We start from the raw sequence: 12,640 nt of genomic DNA, 5'->3' as shown, positions 1-12,640 counted from the left end.
AGAATAGATCCCAATAGACCTACTCCAAGACACTTACTGGTCAGATTGTCCAATGTCAAAGACAAAGAGAGGATTCTGAAAGCAGCAAGAGAAAAGCAATCCATCACGTACAAGGGAAAGTCAATAAGACTATGTACAGATTTGTCTGCAGAAACCATGGAGGCAAGAAGACAGTGGCATGATATATTTAAGATACTGAAAGAGAAAAACTGCCAACCAAGAATTCTATATCCAGCAAAACTTTCCTTCAAAAATGAGGCAGAGATTAAAACATTTTCAGACAAACAGACACTGAGAGAGTTTGTGAATAAGAGACTGGCACTACAAGAAATGCTAAAGGGAGTGCTAAAGGCTGATAGGAAAAGACAGGAGAGAGAGAGTTGGAGAAGAGTGCAGAAATGAAGATTATCAGGAAAGGTAAAAGGAGAGGAAAAAATAAGATATGACATATAAATTCCAAAAAACAAAATGATAGTAGAAAGTACTGCCCTTACAGTAATAACACTAAATGTAAATGGATTAAACTCCCCAATAAAAAGACACAGACTGGCAGAATGGATTAAAAAACAGGACCCATCTATATGCTGTCTACAAGAAACTCACTTTAGACACAAGGACAAACATAGACTGAAAGTGAAAGGTTGGAAAAAGATATTTCATGCAAACAACAACCAGAAAAAAGTGGGAGTAGCTATATTAATATCAGACAAGTTAGACTTCAAAAGCGAAACAATTAAAAGAGACAAAGAAGGACACTATATATTAATAAAAGGGTCAATTCATGAAGAAAACATAACAGTCATAAATATTTATGCACCAAACCAGAATGCCCCAAAATTCATGAGGCAAACACTGCGATCACTGAAAGGAGAAATAGACACCTCTACAATAATAGTTGGAGACTTCAGTACACCACTCTCATCAATGGATAGAACATCTAGACAGAGGATCACTAAAGAAACAGAGATGTTGAATTGTATGATAAATGAACTAGACTTGACAGACATTTATAGAACACTACATCCAACAACAGCAGGATACACTTTTTTCTCAAGTGCTCATGGAACATTCTCTAGGATAGACCACATGTTGGGTCACAAAGCAAGTCTCAACAAATTTAAAAATATTGATATTATACAAAACACTTTCTCAGACCACAATGGAATGAAGTTGGAAATAAATAAAAGGCAGAAGGTCATAAAATTCACAAACATATGGAGGCTAAACAACACCCTCTTAGAAAACCAGTGGGTAAAGGAAGAAATTACAAGAGAAATTAGTAAATACCTCGAGGCAAATGACAATGAAAACACAACTTATCAAAACTTATGGGATGCAGCAAAGGCGGTGCTGAGAGGGAAATTTATTGCCCTAAATGCCTATATTAAAAGAGAAGAGAGAGCAAAAATTGAAGAGTTAACTGCTCACCTGGAGGAATTAGAGAAAGAACAGCAAACTAACCCCAAAGCAAGCAGAAGGGAAGAAATAACAAAGATCAGAGCAGAAATAAATGCAATTGAGAACAGGAAAACAATAGAGAGAATCAACAAAACCAGAAGTTGGTTCTTTGAGAAAATCAATAAAATCGTTGGACCACTGGCTAGGCTAAAAAAAAAAAGAGAGAGCAGATGCAAATAAATGCAATCAGAAATGGGAAAGGAAATATAACTACCGACCCTGTAGAAATTAAGGAGATAATGAGAAGATACTATGAGCAACTATATGCTAATAAACTAGACAACTTAGATGAAATGGACAACTTCCTAGAAAAGCATAAACAACCATTAACTCAAGAAGAAATAGATGACCTCAACAAACCAATCACAAGTAAAGAGATTCAGTCAGTCATCAAAAAGCTCCCAAAAAGGAAAAGCCCAGGACCAGATGGTTTCACATGTGAATTCTACCAAGCATTCAAGAACGAATTAGTACCAATCCTGCTCAATCTCTTCAAAAAAATTGAAGAAGAGGGGAAGCTACCTAACTCTTTCTATGAAGCCATCATCACCCTAATACCAAAACCAGGCAAAGATACTACAAAAAAAGAAAATTATAGACCAATTTCTTTAATGAATATAGATGCAAAAATCCTCAACAAAATACTCGCAAATCGAATCCAGCAGCACATTAAAAGAATTATACACCACGACCAGGTGGGATTTATTCCAGGTATGCAAGGCTGGTTCAACACAAGAAAATCAATTCATGTAATACACCACATCAATAAATCAAAGCAGAAGAACCACATGATCATCTCAATTGATGCAGAAAAGGCATTTGACAAAATTCAACATCCTTTCCTGATGAAAACACTTCAAAGGATAGGAATAGAAGGGAACTTTTTCAATATGATAAAGGTAATATATGAAAAACCCACAGCTAACATCACACTCAATGCGGAGAGACTGAAAGCTTTTCTTCTAAGATCAGGAACAAGACAGGGATGCCCACTATCACCATTGCTATTCAACATTGTGCTGGAAGTTCTAGCTAGAGCAATTAGGCAAGAAAAAGAAATAAAAGGCATCCAAATTGGAGAGGAAGAAGTAAAACTTTCACTATTTGCAGATGACATGATTCTATATGTAGGAAATCCAGAAAAATCTACAGCAAAGCTACTAGAACTAGTCAATGAATACAGCAAAGTAGCAGGCTACAAGATCAACACGCAAAAATCTGTAGTGTTCCTATACACAAGTAATGTGCAACAAGAGCAGGAAATCAAGAAAAAAATCCCATTTACAATAGCAAACAAAAGAATCAAGTATTTAGGAATAAACTTAACCATGGACACAAAAGACCTTTACATAGAAAACTATAAGAAACTGCTAAAAGAAATTGAACAAGACCTGAAAAAAATGGAAGAACATACCATGTTCATGCATTGGAAGACTAAATATAGTTAAGATGGGAATTTTACCTAAACTGATTTACAGATTCAATGCAATACCAATTCAAATCCCAACAACTTACTTTACAGAAATAGAAAAACCAATAACTAAATTTATTTGGAAGGGTAAGATGCCCCGAATAGCCAAAAATGTCTTGAGAAAGAGGAGTGAAGTGGGAGGTCTCACACTACCTGACTTTGAAGCATATTACAAAGCTACAGTGCTCAAAACAGCATGGTACTGGCATAAGGACAGATATACTGATCAATGGAATCGAATTGAGTGTTCAGAAGTAGACCCTCACATGTATGGACAACTGATCTTTGATAAGGCAGTGAAGCCGAAGCAACTGGGAAAGAGCAGCCTGTTCAATAAATGGTGTTTGGAGAACTGGATATCCATTTCCAAAAGAATGAAAGAGGATGTCCATCTCACACCTTATACCAAAATTAACTCAAAGTGGATCAAAGACCTAAACATTAGCACCAAGAGCATAAAACTCTTGGAAGAAAATGTAGGGCAATATCTTAAAGATCTTGTGAAAGGAGGTGGTTTCTTAGACCTCACACCCAAGGCATGAGCAGCCAAAGAACAAATAGACAAATGGGATCTCCTCAAAATTAAACACTTTTGTACATCAAAGGACTTTGTCAAAAAATTAAAAAGGTAACCTACACAATGGGAGATGATATTTGGAAACCACATATCAGATAAGGGTTTAATATCCCGAATATATAAAGGAATCCTGCATCTCAATAACAGAAAGACAAAGAATCCAATAAAAAAATGGGCAAAAGACATGAACAGACATTTTTCTGAAGAGGAAATACAAATGGCTCAAAAGCATATGAAAAAATGCTCAACTTCACTGGCTATTAAGGAAATGCAAATCAAAACCACAATGAGATATCATCTCACACCTACCAGAATGGCCATTATCCAAAAAACAGAAAATGACAAGTGCTGGAGAGGATGTGGAGAAAGAGGCACACTTATTCATTGTTGGTGGGAATGTAGAATGGTGCAGCCACTCTGGAAGACAGTATGGAGGTTCCTCAGGAAGATAAATATAGATTTGCCATATGACCCAGCTATTCCATTGCTGGGTATATACTCAGAGGAACTGAATCTGAAGACACAAACAGACATTTGTAAACCAATGTTTATTGCAGCATTATTCACAATTGCCAAGAGATGGAAACAGCCCAAATGTCCATCAAAGGACGAGTGGATAAACAAACTGTGGTATATACACATGATGGAATATTATGCAGCTGTAAGACAGAACAAAGACATGGATCATGTAATAATGTGGATGAACCTTGAGGACATTATGTTGAGTGAAGTTAGCCAGAAACAAAAGGACAGATTCTGTATGGTCTCACTAATATGAACAGACATTAATGAACAAACTTTGGGAGTTAAAAGCTGACAACACAGGTGACCAGGAGATATAAAGAGGGCAGAGATCAGCCATTTGATGCTGAAGGACTACAGAATGTTTAGGATTGATTGCATAGATCCAGAAATAGATAGCATAATACTATGTGATGGTAGCACAGTATTGTAAGTACACTGAACATAGATGTCTGCGAGTAAAGCTGAAAGAGGTGGGATAGGAGAATGTATGACACCAGAGGTAAAGATAGATGATAAAGACTGGGACTGTATAACGTGGCAAAAACTGGAGTGGCCAATGACTGTTGCTAAATATACAAATATAAAAATATTTTTGCATGTGGGAAAGCAAATGAATGTCAACCATGTAGAAATTTGAAAAAGGGATGGTATTCAGGAAAAAACATAATCAAAGCAAACTGGAGTCTATGGTCAACAGTAACATTGTAATATACCTCCATTAAATGTAACAAAGGCAACATGCCAATGCTAAATGTATATGAGAAGGGGATATAGGGGAGTAATATGGGATCCTTGGTAGTGGTGTTATTTGCTGTCCTTAGTAGTATATTGTCTTGTATGACATGTTATTTTTCTTTTTATCATTTTTTCTTATTGCTAAAAAAAAACAATTTTTCTTGTAGTAATCAGTATGTTCAAATGCTGATTGTGGTGATAAATGTACAACTTTATGATGATACCATGAACAACTGATTGTACACTGTGGATAAATGTATGGTATGTGAATATAACTTTATAAAATTGTAGGAAAATATATATATAGGAGTAAAAGTGTTGGAGAAAACATGGTGAGAGGGATGATGCCTCACTAATATGGACTAACTACAATGTGTAAACTCAGAATCGAATCTTAGAACATAGCCTAACGTGGACACAATAATTGTAATAGTCCCAAGATTGTAAGCTCTTAGATCAGTTAACTCTATCCCTGAATTGTAAGGCCTATCTCTAAACTTTAAGATGCTGATCCCCTAGCATATGTTGTCACAAACATTGGGACTGGCAGTTTGATGTGCTGAGCCCTCAAGCATGGGACTTGCCCTTATGAAGCTCATTACCACAAAGGAAAGTCTAAAGTTGTATGTAATGGTGCCTAAGAGTCTCCCCCTGAGTACCTCTTTGTTGCTCAGATGTGGCCCTCTCTCTCTCTAACTGAGCCATCTCGACAGGTGAACTCGCTGCCCTCCCCCCTACGTGGGACCCGACTCCCAGGGGTGTAAATCTCCCTGGCAACACAGAGTATGACTCCCGGGGATGAATGTGGACCCGGCATCGTGGGACTGAGAGTATCTTCTTGACCAAAAGGGGGATGCAAAATGAGACGAAATAGTTTCAGTGGCTGAGAGATTCCAAATGGAGTTGAGAGGTCACTCTGGTGGACATTCTTATGCACTATATAGATAACACCTCTTAGGCTTTAATGTATTGGAATAGCTAGAAGTAAATACCTGAAACTACCAAACTCCAACCCAGCAGTCTGGACTCCTGAAGACAATTATATAATAATGTGGATTACAAGGGGTGACAGTGTGATTGTGAAGACCGTGTGGATCACACCCCCTTTATCTAGTGTATGGATGAGTGGAGGAATGGGGATAAAAACTAAAGGACAAATGGGGTGGGATGGGGGGATGATTTGGGTGTTTTTTTTCACTTTTATTTTTTATCTTGTTCTGGTTCTTTCTGATGTAAGGAAGATGTTCAGAGATAGACTGTGGTGATGAACGCATAACTATGTTATCATACTGTGGACAATGGATTGTATATCATGGGTGATTGTATGGTGTGTGAATGTATTTCAATAAAACTGAATTTAATAAAAAAAAACATATGAAACAATCCTCAACTTTACTGGGTATTAGGGAAATGCCAATTAAACCACAATGAAATATTATCTTACACCTACTAGAATGGCCACTATCAATAAAACAGAAAATTACAAGTGCTGGAGGGGATGTGTAGAAAGAGGCACACTTATTCACTGTGGGAATGTAGAATGTTGTAGCCACTCTGGAAGTCAGTGTGGTGGTTCCTCAGGAAGCTAAGTATAGAATTGCCATATGATCCCCCAATTCCATTACTAGTTATATACTTAGAGGGAATGAAAGCTAAGACATAAATGGACATTTGTAAGCCAATGTATATAGCAGCATTATTCACAATTGTCAAGAGATGGAAACAATCCAAATATCCATGAATGGATCAATGGATGAATGGATAAACAAACTTTGATATATACACCTGATGGAATATTAAGCAGCTGTAAGGCAGAACAAAGTCACAGTAAATGTAATAACCTGGATGAACCTTGGGGACATTATGTTGAGTGAAGTTAGCCAGAAACAAAAGGACAAATACTGTGTGATCTTACTAATATGAACTAACATCAATGAGCAAACCTTCACAGTCAAAAGGTGAGAACACAGTTTATCATCAGATAAAAAGAAGGTAGAGATGGGGCATTTGGTGTTGAAGGAGTATAGAATGTTCAACAGGATTGATTGTATAGATCTAGAAATGGATAGCATATCACTGTGTGATGGTAGTACAATACTGTAAGTACACTGAACAAAGATGTTTGTGAATAAAGCTGAAAGAGGAGTGCTAGGTGCAAGTATGACATGAGAATGAAAGATAGGTGATAAAAATGAGGACTGTATAACTTGGTGGAACATAGAGTGGCCAATGATGGTGGCTAAATGTAAATATATAAAAGTGTAGTTACATGTGACAGAACAAATGAATCTCAACCTTACAAGGTGTTGAAAAACAGTGGCATTGGGGAAAATACAATCAAAGCAGATTGGAGTCTATGATGAACAGCAACATTGTAATATGCTTCCATTAAATGTAACAAAGGAAATATATTAAAGCTAAATTTCTATGAGAGGGGGATATAAGGGAAGGGTTTGGGATTCTTGGTAGTGTTGATGTTGTTTGACCTTATAATTATATTGTATGGTATGGTATTTTAATTTTTTATCTATTTTTATTATTCTTTTAAATATCTTTTTGGAAGTATTGAATATGTTCAAGTGCTGATTGTAGTGATGAATGCACAACTATATGATGATACTGTGAACTGTTGATTGTACACTGTGGGTGTGAATACATCTTTATAAGATTGCAGAGAAAAATATAAACCGAGGGTTACAAGAGCTGGAGAAAATATGGAAAGAGCAATGTACCTATTTACTGTTGCTGGGGAAGTAAAATGAAGTAGCTTATCCGAGGACAGTGTGGTGTTTCCACAAGAAGCTAAGTACATGGGTGCACAAGGTCCTGCAGCTTCATTATGGGCTATATACTTGGAAGATCTGAGAGCAGGAACATGAATGGACATTTGCACACTGGTGTTTATGGTGGCAATATTCACAATATTAATGGATGGAGGTCACCTAAAGATACATCAAGTGTTGAAGAGAATTTTTAACTGTGGTGTACGCATACACTAGAACATTGTGCCAACACAAGAAGGAAGGAAGCAGGGAGACAAGCAACTAGGTGAGTGTATATTGAGGATGGCATTTTGAGTGATGTACACTAGAAACAAAAAGACAAGCATTGTAGTGCCTCAATAATATGGACTAACTCTAATGTGCAAACTCTGAGAATTGAATTTTAGAGCACAGGTTATCAGTGGAGTGGATAAACAAAATGTATTATATAATATGATGGGTTACTATGCATCAGTAAGAAGGAACAAGACTCTGAAACATATGACAACATGGATGACTCTTGAAGGTATAATGGTGAGTGAAATAAGTCAGATACAAAAGGAGAGATATTGTATGTTATCACTAATATGAACTCCCTGAGCAGTGTAAAATCAGTGCCTTATAATGTAGAATATAGAGGAACTAGTTATAGACAGAAGCTAATGAAGGGGGAATGATTACCTAATATGCACAGACATGTTAATGAGAGTGAACTTAAAGGTATGGGAATGGACAGAGGTAATGATAGTTCATTTATGGGATTATAAGTATCAGTGATGTCTTGAAGGTGGACATGATTGAAAGAGATTGTTAAAAGATATGTCCCTCACAGATTGGCGCTGCTAATATAAATAAATGCTTGCATGATCTACTTCTAAGGTATGTCACTGGTACAAAGAGATAATAACAAAATGGTATGTGGGCAAAACTATCCATTGCATATTATACACTATATTTAATAGGAATAGCTTACCAGTACCACACTAATGCTTGGAATAAATAATTAGGTGCTGATAAGAGCTTTGGGATGTTTTGGGTTATGATAATTGTTTAAAATTGAGAGTGGTGATGTTTGTGCAGCTAAGTGAATATAATGTAAGAAAATGAGTGCTTATTTTGGACAGAATATATGTTATGTGATATTAACAACACTCTACTTAATAAGTAAGCCCTCAATCTTGAGGCTTGCTCTTGTGAAACTTAGGGCTATAAATGGGAGGCTAAGCCTACCCATAAAAATGCCTAGTAGTCACCTCCAGAGAACCTGTTTTTTTGCTCATATGTGGCCTTTCTCTCTCTAAGCCCAATTCTGCAAATAAATTCATTACCCTCCCCAATATATGGGACCTGAATCTCAGGAGAATGAAACTCCCTAGTGTTGTGGGACGTGACTCCCAGGAATGAGCCTGGCCCTGGCATTTAGTGATGGAGAATGCTTTTTTGAACAAAAGGGTGAAAAGAAAGGTAACAAAATAAGGTTTCAGTTGCTGAGAGATTTCAAAATGGTCAAGAGGCTATTCTGGAGGTTACTCTTATGCAAGCACCAAATAAATATTCCAAACGCCCACTGTATACCAAGCCCTAACCAACAGTAGCCCTTAAAATACTAAAGAATACCTAGGTCCCTATCTGAGACTTTATAAAGTTTCACTCAGTAAGTTTATTTTTCAGAAAATTAAATCCCCCAGAGTGTTCCTATGTAAGAAAAGTCCCAATACCCATGGGCAACAGCATCTCCCAGAACATCAGTCAAATGCATGGCTCTTCCCCATAATATTGACACTCCTTTTCAATATGTACAAGTTAGAGTGGTCACTGCCCAGATATCCCTGAAGATTGAGAAAGTGATTAAACAAGAGAGAGGGGTAGCAACTGACAAGTTAGGATTTAACAAAGATTACAAATACTGAATCTTTATATAATTTTTTTTTTTTAGTTTCTAGGGTACTAGAATAGCTGGAAGGAAGTAACTGACATTGTGGAACTGCAACATATAACATGCTTCCAAATTTGCTCTCTAGTTCCTTGTTAAGTTTTACTTCAAAGGTTATCGCATTTCTGTACATTTGTTATACATCACAATAAGGAAATAACTGATATTTTGGAATTGTAACCCATAAATTTTTTTTTGAAATTTTCTCTCTAAACACCTATCGAATTGTATTTTGAAAGTTATTTCTTTTCTGTATATATGTGATATTTCATGATAAAAAAGTAAAAAAAAAAAAGACCAAATGTTGAAAAAGATGGAAATATTTGAATTGGATCTCAGGAAAATGAAGGATAACATGAAGTGCACAAATATAAGAATGATTGGTGTCCCCACAGAGAAGAGTAAAGGGCTAGGAAGATTATATGAGGAGGTAATTGGGGAAAACTTCACAAAACTCATAGAAGACATAAATATGCAAATCAGAAAAGCCCAATGAACTCCAAATAGAATATATTCAAACAAACACATTCCAAGAAACATACTAATTAGACTATCTAATGCTGAATAGAAAGAGACAGTCCTGAGGGCAGCAAGAGAAACCTATTCACCACATACAAAGGAACTCACAGAAGACTAAACACTGAATATTCATCAGGCTGCATGGAGGTGATAAGGCAATGGTATGATACATTAAAGATTCTGAAAGAGAAAAATTGAAATCCAAGAATTCTTTATCCAGCAAAGCTGTCCTTCAAAAGTGAAAGTTTAAAATTTTCACAGATAAGCAAATGTTGAGAGATTTTATTAACAAGACACCTGCCCTGCTGAAATAAAAGACAAGATATACTTGGAAGAGAGTACAGAAATCATGATTATGAGTAAGTGTAACTAAAAGGATAAAAAATGGGAAAATATTAGATATGACAAATAAAACCAAGGGATAAAATGGATGAAGCAAGGACCACTTCTACAGTAATAACAGTGGTAATGGAGTAAACTCCACAATAAAAAGACAGATTGGCAGAATGGATAAAAAAGTATGATCCATTTATATGCTGTTTACAAGAGACTCACTTTAGACCCAAAGATACAAATAGATTGAAAGTGAATGGATGGAAAAAGTATTCAATGCAATAACAAAAAAAATAGGAGTGACCACATTAATGTTGGATAAAATAGATTTTAAATGCAGATACATTATAAGAGACAAAGAAGTCCATGGTATATTAATAAAAGGGTTAAGTCACCAACAGGAAATAACAACAATAAATGTTTATGCACCCAATCAAGGTGCTCAAATTACCTGAGGCAAACACTGGCAAAACTGAAGGGAGTGGCAGAGGCAGGCAAGATGGCAGCATATGGAGGTGTAGAATTTAATTCATCCTTGGGGGAAGATAGTAAATAGCCAAGAACTGTCTGGACCAACTCTGGGGGGCTTCCATTACCAGACACACATCATACACCAGTCTGGAATGTGTGGAAGGGCCAAGATCATAGCACAGAACTCTAAGTCTGCCAGTCTGTGATGATTAATGTTCCTCCCCCACTGGCCTAGCAGACTGTTTTGTAGTCACTTCCCCTGGGATAAAAGAAGCAGTCTCTACTAGGGGTAAGGGAAGGAGGGCTCAAACAAGTTCCAATTGTGGATTTAATTAGCAAATTCAGACAGCTGACTACAAGCTCCAGATACAGATAAACACTGAACAAGCATGGAAGGAAACAAAATGTAGCTCCTCCACACAGAGGAGGAGTGGCTAACAAGATAAAAAAGAAAACAGAGGCACCTGGAATTGGATGAGCTCAGTATACTGGAAAAGGGCTGTGCTCCAAGTAAAAGGGCACATAGAGCTGGGCACCAACTCTGGCTCTTTACTGGTGAACCCAGGGTGCTGGGGACTGGGTCTGAAAAGAAATTTTTTAACTTTTATGCATAAAGAAAGCAGAAGGCTTTTTCAGTTGTCTGCACTGCCCCAGGCAAGGGTGGATCTAAGGTATGCTGAGAGATAAAGCAGTCAGGTGAGGGCTTATCTTCTCTAGGCCTGTGGGGCAGGACCCAGCACAAGTGTCAGCTCTTATTCAGAGAATTCAGACCCCAGGGTCTGGAAAAAAGAAAACATTTAATCCCAAAATATACTTCAGTCTCTGACACTAAAACACCCCTGGCAGGGACATGGTCTCCTGAAAATTAAAGGCACCACACCACATTATGCTGGTGGAGAGTTGCAGGATGACAAGCACCACCTGATGGGCAGTATAAAAAAGCACAGAATCAAGAGGTTTCACAGGAAAGAATGGAGCCCTGCAAGGTCTCCTCTCCAGGAAACCTTGAAACTGATTACACCCTCTTCCTGAGTCATGGGCCTGTCTTGAATGGGAAAATCAGACTGGGGTGGGATAGAGACTATCTGGGGAGACACTTCTCAAGAAAAAACCCTTCCATATAGGCAGGGCAAGATCCAAAAACAAGAGCTGAGAAATTCTGATAAGTTAAACAGAAGCTATGCTAGAGGTCTAGAATAAGTTGAACTGAATGTCAGAGAACAGATAAATAACAAAGCTGACCAAAAAGAAATCCTTAGGTAAAAGAGAGAAAATGACCCCCAGAATAATCAAGGAAATCAGATACTATACACAAGCAAAAAATTGTGATCCATCCTAGAAAGCATGAAGATATGGCCCAAAGAAAAAACACTAACACCTAAACTGAGATACAGGAGTTGAAACAACTAACTAAAGATGCTCAAACAAGTCTTCTAAATCAATTCAATGAGTTGAAGGAAATTGTGGCAAAAAAGATGATGCATATAAAGAAGACACAGGTTGTCCATGCAGAAGCACCTGAAAGCTTGAAAAAACAAATGGCAGAACTTATAGGAATGAAAGGCATAATGGAAGAGATGAAAAACACAATGGAGTAGATTTTCAGAGGCAGAAGCAAGTATTAGTGAACTGGAAGATAGGACATCAGAAATTCTACACATGAAAGAACAGATAGGGAAAAGAATGAAAAATATGAGCAGGTTCTCAGGTATCTGAATGAAAACATGAAGCACACAATTATACATGTTATTGTTGTCCCAGAAGGAGAAGAAAAGGGAAAGGGGGCAGAAAGGATAATAGAGGAAATAATAACTGAAAATTTCCCAACTTTTATGAAAGACATAAAATTACAGGTC

This window comes from Choloepus didactylus, chromosome X (genome assembly GCF_015220235.1).
Source record: "Choloepus didactylus isolate mChoDid1 chromosome X, mChoDid1.pri, whole genome shotgun sequence".
NCBI classification, from domain to species: Eukaryota; Metazoa; Chordata; class Mammalia; order Pilosa; family Megalonychidae; genus Choloepus; species Choloepus didactylus.
The sequence above is the reverse complement of the archived record's forward strand: the minus strand, read 5'-3'. Positions refer to the sequence as shown.